This window comes from Danio rerio, chromosome 1 (genome assembly GCF_049306965.1).
Source record: "Danio rerio strain Tuebingen ecotype United States chromosome 1, GRCz12tu, whole genome shotgun sequence".
NCBI classification, from domain to species: Eukaryota; Metazoa; Chordata; class Actinopteri; order Cypriniformes; family Danionidae; genus Danio; species Danio rerio.
In genome coordinates this window covers 42,557,435-42,573,183 of record NC_133176.1, presented here as the reverse complement: position 1 = coordinate 42,573,183, position 15,749 = coordinate 42,557,435, and the positions used below count along the sequence as shown (strand labels likewise).

At 34.4% G+C, this 15,749-nt stretch overlaps 1 protein-coding gene across 28 annotated transcripts in view; it reads right to left on the bottom strand.

Annotated features, from left to right (window-relative positions):
• tenm3 (teneurin transmembrane protein 3) overlaps positions 1–15,749 on the bottom strand; it is a 421,902-nt gene that overhangs the window by 311,921 nt on the left and 94,232 nt on the right. For 2 of the 28 annotated variants that reach the window (XM_073954724.1, XM_073906184.1), the window contains exon 1: positions 12,151–12,367. The exons of the other annotated variants lie outside the window; for them this stretch is intronic. The gene's annotated coding sequence lies outside the window, so the exon portion shown is untranslated. Of the gene's footprint in view, positions 1–12,150; positions 12,368–15,749 lie in introns of those variants that run through there. 28 annotated transcript variants of the gene reach the window in all.

The window sequence follows — 15,749 nt, the reverse complement described above, 5'->3', positions numbered from 1 at the left end:
AGATTTATAATTTAAAAGGGTAAACAGTAATCTCAAAAAACAGATCCATTTTGGCTGAATGCATCGGCTGCCATCCTTTGCTCATCAAAATGGTTATGTTTAAATTTAGAACACAATAAACATATCAAATAAACACACTTGTTGAGGTTATGTATATGAGTCAAATGGATTTTATATATGAAATAAGCCATGCATCCTTTAGAGACACAATCACTTTATTTGATGAACAGATTTAATTTAGGTATTTATCACCTCATCAAATACAGATGTGTCAAATATGGGAAGCTCAACCATGCATGCTTGCGATGTGAGACTAATGCTTATTTTTAAACAGAATGTCATGTTTGAATTATGTTTTTTTTTTGGTGAAATGACTACTTTAACATAATATTTTATGTATTGCATTTTTTATTTACTAATGAATTTTTGTATTCATATTTACCTAGTTTACAAAATGCTCTTTTCATAGTAATAAATAATCAATTTTGTTAATTGTAGAAGAATTTCAAGTGACAGCAACGTATTCAAAATATCTTCTGTAATCCACAACATTATGAATTAAATGTTTAGTTTTATGATTAGAGTCTTCAATCCAAAGCCATTGGCACATTCATTCATTTGTTCATTCGTTAATAAAATAAATAAATAAATAAAAAATCAAATCAAATCAAATCAAATCAAATCAAATCAAATAAAAAGGGACAACACGATGATGAATAAAGGGACAGAAAAGGAATAAATAAAATAAAATTAAATTAAATTGAAAAAAATGCCCAGATAAAGGGACTAAGCCGAAGAAAATTAATGAATAAAATAAAATAAAAATAAAATAAAATGAATAAAGAGACTAAGCCTAAGAAAAATTAATAAACTAATGAATAAATATTGCTGTTGGAATGAATCTTAAATCTTAAATAATTTTTTAATCTTAAATAAGATTTTTATTTTTTTTCATTATATAAATAAAAAATAAAAAAAGAAATAAAACAATAATTAAGAAAGAAAGAAAGAAAGAAAGAGAGAGAGAGAGAGAGCTGAAATGGCTTTACACATATTACCCACATACAGTTGAATTCAGAACTATTAGCCCCCCTTTGAATTTTGTTTTCTTTTTAAAATATTTCCTAAATGATGTTTAACAGAGCACAAAACTTTTACAGTATGTCTGATAATATTTTTTCTTCTGGAGAAAGTCATATTTGTTTTATTTTGGCTAAAATAAAAGCGGTTTTTAATGTTTTAAAAAACATTTTAGGGGCAAAATTATTAGCCTAAAATATAAAGCATTTTTGTTTTTTGATATTCTACACAACAAACCATCATTATACAATAGCTTGCTTAATTACCCTATCCTGTCTAGTTAACCTAATTAACCTAGTTAAGCCTTTAAATGTCACTTTAAGCTGCATAGAAGTGTCTTGAAAAATATCTAGTCAAATATTATTAAAAAAAGTTTATATAAAAAAATAATTATATAAATTAAATAAATTATATATAAATAAATTATATAAAAAAGGTTTCAAAAGTGTTTTCAAAGTTGTCATAAAAGAACCGGTTTTGATCTTCCACCAACACGATTTTCTTTTGCTTTGTGCGAAGAACATTTTAACAATCTAAAGAACCATTTTTCCATTATAGTGTAAGCGCCTTTTTGGAAGGGAAAGTTCCCATTAATGTTAAGGGTTCATGCAAATGAAACATCAATAGCTTAATTTTTAAGATTGTAAGCCTGCTCCTTGAACATGTCTAACACAGGGAGAGAGCAATAAAACAGAACTTTGGCCCGGGAGCATCACTGAGCTTTTGGAAGCACTTGTCTCTCACTCCCTCCTCTCATTTAGCGGTGGCATAACCCAGTCATCTCTGACACATCAGCCAATCTGTTAAATGAGAAAGCCATCATCTGAGAGAAAGAGAGAGAGAGAGAGAGAGAGAGAGAGAGAGAGAGAGAGAGAGAGAGAGAGAGAGAGAGAGAGAGAGAGAGAGAGAGATATTCATCTGGTGAATCTTTTAAGAGGAGTTCCAGTAAAGCTCCATATGGCACAGAGCAGCAACAGCAGGCAGTCGGGGAGGGGAGGGAAAGAGAGAGAGAGAAAAAAACGCCAATAGAAAGAGATAGAGAAAGCGAAATGTGAAGTGAGACAGCAAATCATACTCTAGCCTCTAAAGTCACAGAAAGTCAGATCAAATGGTGTCATGTCAACTTGCCGATGAGGCTACAAACAAAAATCACATTCTCTCCCTTCAAAATTCCACGACATCCATCTATGACATAAAAAATCAACACTTTTTTGTGTGCGGTCCTGTTACGATTTCATCCGTGCTTTAAAACCCTGCCGAAACGCACTTCTTTTTCTTTATGTCGTCCCTCCATGGCCGTCTGACCTGATAACCTGCCTCTTATCTGAGCAGAGCAATGAGGTCATAATTACACAAAGAGAGAGTATTAATCCCACCCAAGAGAGTTGAAGGATTAATGCCCCGATACAAGCTCCTGTTATCGGCCACAGTGAAAGAGAGCGTGAGAGATGGAGAGAGAGAGAGAGAGAGAAAGAGAGAGAGGAAGAGCCCTGCAGGAGAGAGGAGCAGGGCAGCACATTGACAGCTCCCACTATACGAGGGAGGTCGAGTAATTTAATAAGCCACTCAGGAAACAATAGGGAGGATGATCAGCACGCCAGGAGCTGCTTCGTCTGAGCTCCGAGAGTGAGAGCCAGAGGAGCCATCCAGCTGTTTCAGCCATCATACATACACACACACACATACATACCCACATACTGTAGCTAATTAAATCATAACTATGTATTAGAATGCTTGCATTGGATGCGCAACAAAATAAACCAATTTATGACATTGATATTTTAATTATACATCACATTAGATTGTAAAACTATTTTGATCAATTAAAGTTTATAAATTAAAACTACAGCTGTGAGTAGATGAAAGGTGAGAAATAATGATTTTAATGAGAATAAAACTGACAGCTTAGAAAAAAGAAAAGAACAATAATAATGGTAGTAATAATAACAATAAAAATATGCCAATTAAATAAGGCTTGTTTGAGGCAACTAAATAATGAACAGATTCCGTATAAAGCACAGGGATCAGAAAAGAAGATTTGAGTTATGAATATTTGCCTTCAAATTAGACTCTTAACAAGATCCAGACAGAAGTAGAGGATGGTGAGGCAGGGCTTTAGCATCATCTGTATCTCTCAGTCTTTTCTTTCCTCTCGGGACAGTGATCAGAAGAATTAGCTTCTATTTTTTTATTTATTTATGTACGTAGAATAGAAGAAGAATATAACTTCAAATATAAAAATGCAATACTTCATTAAAATCTACAACACACTTTCAAAGATGGAAAAAGAAAATGATCTAAGCATGAGTCTTGCCATCTTGCATTGCTATGTTGAGGTAAACACATTTTAATTGAAATATACAGTAGCTACTTTCATATGAGGAGTTAGAAGTAGTCATATATGAAGATAAAAGGTAAAAACACTGCATTGACTGAAAGTAGTAGTCAAGCAATCATTAGCCCCTATTTTTACAGCACACGCGTATTGGAAAAACAGGAATCAGCTTGTTTGTAAAGTAGCAGAAAACCAGCATTTGACTGCAGTTTCTAGGTAAATTATTTTACTTTACTTTTTATTTTAATTTAAAGACGATGTGCAGCCATGCATTCCTCTGGCTGCATAATTTGCGATCTGCAGAAATTTATATAGGTCTATGTTTTCAGAATAAGCATATATTGGATAAAACTATGGGTTTGCATAAATTAACTTTGGTTTTTGAAACTATTTTCTAAGGATGTGATGAGATCTCGGGCTATGGATATGATGAGACCTCGGGCTACACGTTTATGCAGTCTGGAAAAAACGAAAGCTGATGCTGAATGAAAGTGAAACTTTTGAAAAAATTAAAAACCAAAAATTACATGAATACTTAAATTAAAAAAAAAAAAAAGTTAAATTTGTGTAAAGGAGTTTAATTCACATTGGGAATTGTACAGGGAAGGAGCCGTTTATAGCTAAATATTTAACAGTTTTTGTATGTCTTTTATGGCAAAATTCATTAGAATAAATGTAAAATGACATTCATTACAAGTTGATTCAAAAAAGCACCTGCATTGTTTTACATTTTGTGATTTTTCTTTAATTGAATAAAAATGTATTTTCCATTTTTATATTAGCAAATATTTTGCTGTGTTTGCATGTTTTTTACTGCATAGAATTTATTAAAATAGAAGTAAAATAACATTTATTACAAGTTGATTTAAAAAAAAGCACCTAAATAGTTTTGCAATTTGTGATTTTTTTTTTCAGTTGGACAACTTTTTCCATTCATGTATTTCATAATTTCTTAAAAATCTCATCTCATCTCGTTCTCGTGAACCCAATCTTGTGTCTCATTTAGTTGAGTAAGCATCTCGTCACACCCCTACTATTTTCACTGGTCTAGGTGATAAGTACGAAAAGCCCCCCCCTCTTTCTCCTGGACATGTACATCAAGGATGTGTATATGAAACCAACAATAAAATGTACCTTCAGTGTAATGTAGAGTAAAATGTAGAGAGCTCCCTCTAGTGGATTTGTCATCTGAAATGTGCAATGAATAACAAACACGAAGCAAAGTATTTTAAGTTTTGCAAAAATGTAGACTGAGACACGAAAGCCTGGGGTGCATATTTTTTATTCTCATCTTTAGCTGGTACTGTCTAAATCTTATGAAAGCTAGAAGGCACTCTAAAGTGAAAGTTGGAATACACTCAAGGATTTCCAGAAGCCAACAGCAGATCTGAGAGAGACAAGTACCAAACAAATGCCTATTAAACAATTACATAATTGATTACTGTGTAGCAACAGCCAGCGATTACACAAGCATTACAATGTCAGATAAATGCCTTAACTCCCTTTTCACTCTCTTTGCGGTGTATTAAAACAACAAAAAAGAAATTTAGATTATAAAAAACAATAATATAAAATATAAAATTATGAAATTCATGTAAATAAAAACTATATATGTTTTCATCAACTAACAACAAAACCTAAATATATTATTATTTAAAGGTTTGGGGTGAGTAGGCTTCCTTTTTTGTATACAAACTGATAAAATTAGCAAAAGCTAAAGAAATAATTTAACTCATAAAAACAGCTAAAAATTAATCACTGGATTTTTAACAAAGACTTGTTTGATAGTTAAAATTTTGATAGAAATAAAAGAGTTTGATAGAAATAATAATAAAAAAAATATCTATATTTTTTTTTCCTGTGTGAAGAGAGTTAAAATAAGGTAACATAATACAAAGGGGAAGCATTTTTATATATTTTAATTACTATGTGTAAAATACAAACATGGATATAATGTTTAAAAATGAAAATACAGTAAAAAATGTCAATTACAACAACTAAACTAGTGTATTATAAATAAAAAAACCTAATGCAGTATATTATATTATGACACTATCATTGAGAATTGTGTGGTTGGGGTTTTTAGGGAAAGCATCAAGTGACTCTGAATTGAGTAATAGCTGTTGAAAATTCAGATTAATTTTAAACAGCACTGATTTTTTTCAGACCTGTAGATGCATATTAAATAAATTATAAATGACTAAACATGGAAGGCCAAAAAAGGACTTCATGCATTCCACTCATTTGACCATCACCAGTTCTGAATCGCAGTAATAACATCACTATCAACACTGCCGACCCTTAATTCTGATTAAAATGAAGTCTTTTGAATCTCCGTCAGACCAACTGCTTGCCCTGTTCCCAGAAATTTACTCAAAAGAAATAATCAGTTTGTTTATGGAGCATCACTTGTTGATTTTCAGCACGCAGACAGGAAACAAGACACACAGATTGTCATGACAACGAAAAAATTTACTCCGGCTCTGATGCAGCATTTGATTTACAGGAATGAAATAATTTGTAAATAATTTTGGACACTAGGAGCTGAAGTGGGTCAGAGCCAGCATGTTCAGACCTGCTTTAAGCAGCATTGCATCACAGTATTTTGAACTTGCGCAGAGCAGCCGTACATCAGATGACTTTGCTCAGGTGGACGTCATCGGGAAGGGTGATTAATTGGCTGGATCTTGGTCCTTTGCTCTCTCTCTCTCTCTCTCTCTCTCTCTCTATACTGAGGCGATGGGGAAGAGGGGCGGAGGAAACATGGCCACTCACAAAGCAGCCATTGATTTCCGCACCCTCTGCTCTCGCTGATAGCACTAGGTAGCAACTTTCAACCGTGCAGTTGCTGGACAATGGTGGGATTGTCGTGTCTTGGCTGAAGGCTACTGTCTACAGTATCAGACACCGGTTACCCTCAGCCACTCTCAAATACAATCTGGAGCCTAAAAAACAAGGAGGAGGGGGGAATACACGTTCCACAATCCTCTTCTAATGGTACACAAGAGAGGTGACTCTGTGGCTTCTGGGAAAAGGGGACAAAACCTTGGCTGGTGCAAAAAGAGCATTGGCAAGGCATCAAAAGACATGATGCAGAAATACTTCCTCTAAGAGGAAGACAATATTCCTGACCTACAAGAAGGTGCGACGGTCTGTGGCCTCAGAGATACAGACCATCAAGAGAACACTTTCATAATGTGACAAACATCTCTGCTTTCCTTCGCTCTCACTTGGTGTTTTTATTTTTATTTTTTCACTCCCACGCACCCAGCCTCTCATTTCTTTTTACGGACACATCAAGTGGCATTTCAGGGTGAGGGTTATTTCAATTACACAGACATAATACAAGATCAGAACCTTATGGACAGAATAATCATGGCATAACAAAAGCCTCTCGGCCTAGAATAATATACAGATTAGAGCCTATTATCAGATAAAGTTGCCCTTTGCTCACCCCTGAACTTCCCGATGCCTTCCTCTGGTCTTTACCTGTCGTCTTTTATTGATGGGGGATTATGCAGAACAAAGTGAACTGTAAAGTTTCAGGGAAGCGTGAACGTGTAGAAAGTTCATGGGCACTTAAGTTGGTGTGCGAGGAAAGAGATTAAAATTTCTTTCTGTTTGATTTGTTTTTGAAGCAGGCCAACTTCAGAGAGTCGGCGGAGAGACTAAGTGGAGACGTAGAGCGGGCCGGTGCGTATACTGGATACTTTCGGTGGTATCAAGTCACAGATATTTTGAAAATATACAATTTCATGACGCCTGCATTCCCAGTGTGCAGGAAGCAGATTAGGATCTCAGTCCCTACGGTCTGATGAGTGTGTAAGCGTGTGTGTTGTGGGACTAATCAGCATGCATTTGGCTGGTGTGATATTACCAAAGACAAGTCTCGAAGCTGTGTGCTGATAATGTCACTGACAGGTAAGGTCAAAAGCACACAGAGCTGAGAGCTCGCACTAGTTTGTTTTTATACCACAGCGGGGACTTTTATATCATGGCACCATTGACTTTTATGCTTAGATTTTAAGCTAATTACATCTGCTGCACCCTAATACCAAAAGTGTATCTTGTTTTCCATTTGCCGCTACATTTAGCGCCCAGTGCGTGACAGATTTTGGCATCAACAAGCTCCACACAGAGCGTTCGCATTGAGTTCGATTTTTACAACACTTTTGCGCACACTTTGCGTCATCTGTGCATGTACCTAACCGTATTAATTACCCAGTACACTGGGTTGCAACAAGCACGGTTGGGGCTAAGAAATCGTTGAAGATGATGGAAATGATAACAATTTAAAAAATAATAAATCTAAAAAAATAAATAAATATAACTGCAAGCAGCAATTATCAGAACCAAGCGTGCCAAAACAGAAATTGAAGCCATTTGTAGATGATTTCATCTGAAATGGTTCAAAACCATAGCACATCAATGTCTTGTAATGTGACGAAATTGCTTATTACTTTTGATCAATAGGTGGCACTGTGACTAAATTGATGTGGTCACTGTGGGGGGACAATGACACACAAAATTTGGTGTAAATATGCTAAAGTCTTGCAGAGACATAGTCTCAAATTCATTTTGGCATCATGTCATCAAATTCGTTGATGCGTTAAATGATAACAGCACGATATTTATAACCCTTTTCTGGCAAAATTGAATCGAATTTGGTGAAAACCAGACAGACAGACAGCCTGATGGGAGTTCGAAAAAGTATGTTTTTAAAGAAATTCAGCATGATGAAGTTTGGCCAACTTTGTAATTACTGGTATTGTTGTTCTCAGCATGTCCCAAGGAATCAGATTTACCAGCTTCAATAGGCAAAATTAGTCAAAAGCTTTACTCTATAAAAAAGCGCAACTGGGTGGATTCATACTAAATAATGTAGAAAAAACACCCAACATCGTATTTGTCTCAAATTGAGTCAAATTTAGGTAATTTGTTTTAGTGTATTTTCTTTTTGATTCATTATAATTTATCCCCACAAACCTCTGTCCCCAAAATTGTACTGTGCTCTCAAAAAATAATGAAAATGCCCCATACCAAGTCACAGAACGATGCATTAATGTGCACATAAAGCACAGCGTTTTTCAGGTTCAAAATGGCCGACGTCCAAAATGGTGGACATGAATAAATTAGACAGCGACCGGCTCCGTATGCCACGAAACGGTATGGTGGTTTTATATTTTGCTATCATTTGATCCCCACAAAGGTAATAAATCCAGGCTGACACATCCGATGAAAGCAGCAGGTGTTGCAATACCTCTTTTAGCAGTCATTATCAACCTCTACCGCATGTAGTAGCAGAGTGCTTCCTCTTCACACAGCGATCTATCACCAATTTATTTTGAGGAAATAATCATATTATGACAAATCTGTTTAGATTTGGGGTCTGTCTATCATCCGACTCATATATCAAGCATCCCTGCAGACAGCGTCCCTCTCAGGTCAATGGATTGCCAGAGCACTTTATTACGGGCGGCAGGACACAGTGATGTGATTCTGCCTGATTCCCCCTTCCTCTCCCACCCTTGCTTCAGGCCTGGAGTCCAACCTATAAAAGCACACTCGAGTCTGGGAATTTGCAGCTGCAGTGTTGATTTCCCAGTGCAATACGGCGCTCTTTTGTTAATATTGAAATCAACCCAACTGTTAGGGCAGCCCACATCAGCCCCGACGAGCCATTATGTTGCTTTAAAGCAAACTCCGGGTAAGAAGGGCAGGGAGTGAAATGAAATCAGTTATGGTTCTTACATTCTTGCGACAGTCTCACAAGGAGTTATCAAAGCCCTTTTCCCCCACGACTGACCTAATGCTCAACTCCTCATTTGGCTTGGACACATCATTAAGAATATGCATGAGAGCTGTGTTTTTCCTTCTCTGGTTCTGTACTACAGCAGTGTTGTAGTTAGCTCATGAACCCTCAGGGCTTTCTGTGGGGTTTGTTAACAGAATGAAGCATGAGAAAGGGTCCTGGATAAGGACCCAGGGCAAACACATGTGGTTTGGCTACATTTTTACCCAATACCATTTATCCTAAGAAAACTTTATTAAAAGCATACACTGTGAGCAAGAGGCGGTAAAGGAGACAGAGAGTGTGGGACACATAAAGGGAAAACGTGTTTTATGGTTCAGCTTAATAGCAAAGGAATACAGTAAAACTTACTGCTATTAAATTGATTTAAAAACAACTACTTAAACATCAACGACTTATTCAAACCTGCAGACTGCAGTAGGAAACCCTGAAAAAGCAGAAAGCAGCCTTGGAAGAAAAGAAAAGTTTTCTGCATTGTGATTTGGATGTTTTGACAAATGCATGTAAATATGTAAATTCAAACCATACAAAGGCAGAATGATTTGATCTTTTTTTTTTCTTCCCTATGACTGCACCAAATGTTTACTCTTTGCATAAATTGAATAAAGAGCAAACCATTTTCAACGTGCAGCTGGATAAAGAAGTTTCGTGATGTTTATACCTCATGGTTTATTTACTCAAGAAGCAGGTGAATACGCTCATGAGGAAAGGGGTCTGTTATGCTTATTTGGCTTTTACTGCTAAAGCTACACGTCACCGCGGTGTGTTACACGCATGTGATGCAGAACTCGCTGGAGCGGCCTGTGATAGACGGCAAACCTGCCAAGACACTTACCAGCACCTGAGAAAACAATCCATCCATTCTAAATTCACAAAAAAACTCGCACACCCACAGCAAAGGGGATACTCGTCCTACGATAGGAGTCACAGGCAGCTTCCTGTCTCTTCAAGTTACTGGGTATCACATGGTGTCAACAGTTTCCAGTCACTGCAGGCTACACTCTTCACTTCTCTGAAGGCACTCATCGGATATTTTAATCAGCCTGTTGCCTGTCAGTTCGCCATGATGCAGTCTTCGTCTCTGTACAGTGTGCTGAAATCATCCTTTTACACATTTCCACTAAGCTGTTTCATGCTACAAAGTAAAACGTATGAATTTCAAGAGGGGAAGATAATTGTAAATATAAAGTTATAATTTAAAAAAAAAATTATTGTGAATTATATAGGCACAATCATACAAATAGTAACAATTGTGAGATTGGAAATGCATGAAAATGCTTCATAAAATCAGAAATAATTTAGTAGAAGTTGATATGATATATATACACCACTCAAAAATTTATCTTTTCAATTCATATTTTTAATAGGAAGCTATACATGCATTACATTATGTTAGAAAATATCTTACAAAATAACTTAAGATAATAGTCCAAAAACTAGTACACCCACATTTATGTTATAGAAATTCAAATTTCAAAAAGAGGAAAAATCAAGAGAAGCAAATTTTAATAAAAATTTATGGGTTGTACTTTTTTTTTTTTTGCTTGAATTTAATTGTGTTATTTTTCAATTTCTAAATGTGTTTGGTGGCTAGAATATTATTTTAATCAATATATGTATGTTTAATAAATCTGTTTTGTTAAAATGCACCAAAATACATTGCAAAATACAAACATTTATATATATAATATAACATTTAAAAATATAATTATTCTGCTAAATTTATTTGTAATAAAATAAAAATTCAAATATATATATATTGCCTTTTCTGTATTGATTTATACAGAACTGTTGAATTATTGTACAGTATTTATGCCAAGTAACTGCAATCCATAGATATTGACATTAGATGTTGCCTACGCTATTGATGTCTATTAGAAGGAATGCGTCAATAGAGCCACCATTTTAGTACAGGGTAGCGCTTCTTTGAAATTAATGCTGGACCATATATATATTAGCATATTTCTTTTGCATTGTTTAATTAGTGCAAGTTTGCAGTGTTGCTAGTTTGCCTTCTAGTAAATGCAGTAAGAGACTGTATTATTATCAATAACATTACTTGTTAAGCACAAATGTTCATAACATATAAAATCGTAAAAAAAACGAAATCTTACCTATGAAATGTTCTGCCTTTGTGCTTTGTTTTCTTTGTTTGCTCTTTACTACACACGTACAAAGCGCTAAAGTCCAGCATCTTCACATTGGCACACTGTCTTGACTAACGCGATTGAATGACATTTGTGCTAGGAGCACTGTACAAATGTGGCGCCGCTATAGATGCATGCTCAGGGTCCGTGTGTGATATCTAGTGTATATATATCTATGACTGTAATCAAATTACCTAAACATGAAAAGAAATCCCCTACTTTGTTTCGTTGGATAAGTATTTTGAACTAAAATAGTTACTTTGTAACACCAAACACTGGCTATACAATTCAATGAATGATTTGTGAGACTTAAAGTTGAAAAACCAGGATCCACTCCACAGTGAAACATCTAAAAAAGTTGTAACTGAGTTATCATGTAAAAATCAAATCAGATCAGAAGTAAGATATAAAGTAAGAATTGTTACATATAAAGTCATATAAAAAGTTGCTATTGTGAGACATGGTCACAATAAAATATATATATTTTTGTATACTGTATATAATAAGATCTGTTTTTATTATTATTTTACTTGCTTGATTTCATTGCATTAATATAAGCAGGAAACTAACATCCATATCTGTGAAAACAGAATGAAAATCCAATTTGAAGTCTGACATTTATATGCGCTGACGATCCTAGCAAAGATCTGTGCAAACTGAAAACAATTGAAAACATCTAAACAAGCCCCTCGCACACTCCCGATTCGCCGAGTTGAGTTCTGCAGAGCCCCGAGCCCGCGAGCAAAGCTTAAACGTCAACAAACCCGAGCACTCACCTCCCTGACATTCCTGACGGAAAATAATCCCGCTTCTACAAACAAACACTCCAAAGGCTCCTGGCTCTCTACATACATCAACATCTAGAGAAAAGAGAGAGACGGAAAAACCTCAGAGATAAGCAGTCGGTGCTAAGCTAAGCTGGCCCTTATGATGTTTGCGGCCTGAGACAGCAGAGGGTGATGTGGCGGCAGCAAGCCTGGGCTAACGCTGTTCCCTTGAGTCATGCCCTCTTTCCCTTCACCTCATCTAAGAGCCTTACATAATTCTGAGAAACAAATAAACAACAGCACAAACGAGCGGCGCATGTGGCTTAAGATGACACAGTTATAAAAACACACAAGACGATAGACGGTTTACAATCCCAGAGAATACTGTAAGTTCGTCGAGCATCCTTTAAATGCATCAAAAAGAGGCTCAAGTCATCAGAGAGTCGTCTTTTTTACCTTCACCCCATCCGTCGTTCCCTCCCCGAGTGTCAGCCCCCCATATGAGGAATGTAGGTCATGATACGGAGCTATTTCAATACAGGCAGATCACAGCACAGCAGGAGTGCACACACACACACACACACACACACAATGAAAACTTCACTCACGAAGCACAGGCGCATTCTGACAGAATTTGTGAGTGTGAAAATTCGTAATGGATAAAAATATCTGCAGGAGTGCTTCACAGTGGTGCGTCATTTTGCGTTTTCCACTCGTCGACGAGCTAAAAACGGGCTCTTTGCGCTTTCATACATGTAGATTTGCCCTCGCCGTCGTCTTCTCCGGGGTGATGTCAGCTGAATAATGTAGAGGGAGCAGCGGCGTGGTTGCTTGGGAGTTCTCCTGCTGGGCTGGGATCTACAGGCCAAAGAGATGGAAATCTGGGAGACGCAGGAGCCTGACACATCTGGGCCGTCTCAAGCGACAACTGCCGAGCTCCCGGGTCCTCGATGCTTCACCCCTGCAGTGTCCCGAACCAGCGAACTGAGCCCTTTATCTCCATCTCCCTTTCAGTCTTTTTCTCCGTCTCCCACGTTTCCTTCGCTCCCCGCTGCCTCGCATCTATAGGTCGGGGCGTATGGATGAAAGAGAGGATTTTACGTGGTTTTGACAACGAAAGAATGGCTGCTTCTTCTGTATTGTGATGTTTGGAGAGGTGTGTGCATGTGCATGTGTTCGAAAGCTTCCCCGAAGGATTCTCTGTTGACACTTGGTTTGGAGTTAAACTGAGAGAGTCTGGCAGGCTTGGGATTTAGCAGGAGACAAAGTGTGGGTAAAAAGAGACAGAAAGGACACATAATATTGGGATAGGCTGAACTCACTGAAATGCAGGAAAACACACAGAGTCCCTGATGCACATCTGCAAACACACCCCTTTTTTCACATTTGCACATTGTAATGCTATGACTAATACAAAATGTAAAACAAATCTGAAATTCGGGTCAAATTCTACAGAACATGATAGCTGTTGGCATTTAAAATGAGTGAATGTAAAATGTAGTTTTGTAAGGAATTTAACAAAACATGAACATAACATTTGATATTACTTTGTACAAATTTATAAAAAATGTTTTTTTAAAAATCAAAGTTTTTATACTTTAAAAATAAAGTTTTTATACTTTGTACATAATTATACAGAGTAAACAGGTTAATATTTTATTATTTTAAATTCAAATGCAGTTTAAATATATTCACTCCTTACAAAAAAGCTGGGTCCTAAGACCAGGGGGTGATGTTGTGGTGTTTTTTTTAATTCTTAGTTTAAACATTTTATGAATCTAAATTCTTTCTGCTGTAAATATTTTTTGTGTGTGTGGGGGGGAAATTGATGTCAAATGCAAACAGAAACTTTACTTTTAAGTGTTTGACTCAATAATTGGTATTTACATGAAAAACAATGAATTTTAAAATAATAAATACTTATAAAAAATGTGTGCGATTTTTAACGATTTAACCATAGTGCATCATAATGTAAATTATATATATTTTTTATTAAATTTTTTGTTGATTACTTTATGCTAATGCAAGCAACAAATATTTTCACTTGCAATTAGAGCAGCCCCATTTCTTTTTCCCCAATTTCTGTTTTATGGAGAGATCATTTTTTCAACACATTTCTAAACATAATAGTTTTAATAACTGATTTATTTTATTTTTGCCATGATGACAGTAAATAATATTTGACTAGATATTTTTCAAGACACTTCTATACAGCATAAAGTGACATTTAAAGGATTAACTATGTTATTTAAGTTAATTAGGCAGGTTAGGGTAATAAGGCAAGTTATTGTATAACGATTGTTTGTTCTGTAGACTATCGAAAAATAAAATATAGCTTAAAAGGGCTAATAATTTTGACCTTGAAATGTTTTTTTTATTTATTTATTTTATTTATTTTTTTATGAAAAACTGCTTTTATTCTAGCTGAAATAAATAAATAAGACTTTCTCCAGAAGAAAAAAAATATTATCAGACAAACTGTGAAAATTTCCTTGCTCTGTTAAATATTTTTTTTTTTATTTCAAAGGGGGTTTAATAATTCTGATTTCAACTGTGGGTGAAACTATTTTATTGATGGAGAATTTTTTTTACCATTCCACCCTATTCAAAAACATATTTATAAATATGTTTTACACCAGAACCAAATACAAAAGCAATTCCTCTTAAAAACTTAAGAAAATCTTAAGAACAAAACTTTTCCCACTTAAATCCATTTAAATATATATTTCATGTTGCAAAATTTCATCACTCATCATTTCATCATTTGCCATTTAAGCAAAAAAAAATATATATAGATATAGATATAGATAAATATATATATATATATATATATATATATATATATATATATATATATATATATATATATATATATATATATAAACACAAATAAAAAATAATAAAAATATATAAAATGAAACAAATAAATAATAAATAAAATAAATAAATATTAACAGTATTTATTTATTTATTTATTTGTTTCATTTTATTTCATTTTATTATTTTTTATTTGTGTGTGTGTGTATGTATGTATGTATATATATATATATATATATATATATATATATATATATATATATATATATATATATATATGATTCTGTTTTGTTGGTAATGCTTTAAAATGTTAACTATTGAAATAATTCAGTTTTAAAAATATTTTGCAACGTTTGTAAAGGTTTGTTCTGATGAGCAAGTTGCCACACTGTAAAAAAAAAAGATAAAAAGTCAAGATAAATTTTTGTTTTTTGCTTTAACTTAATTTAATAAGTTAATGAGGTTTCAACAAAAACTTTTGAGTTTTACAATGTTAAATTAATATTTTAGTCAGTTTGGTTGATATAAGTTGAGATGACTAGAAAAATGAATTTGATTTAACTAAAAAAATTAAGGCAACATGATTTTTTTACAGTGCACTTGATTTTATTTTATCATTTTTAAAAAAATTTTAAAGCCATATTTCCTGTGTTGCTTGCAATGATTTATTTAAATTGTATGAATTTATTTTTAATTTACTCTTACACTTATGCATTTATTATTTTTACATAAAATTAATATTGCATTTACAATTTATATAATTTAACTGTCAAGTATTAAATTAAATCTTC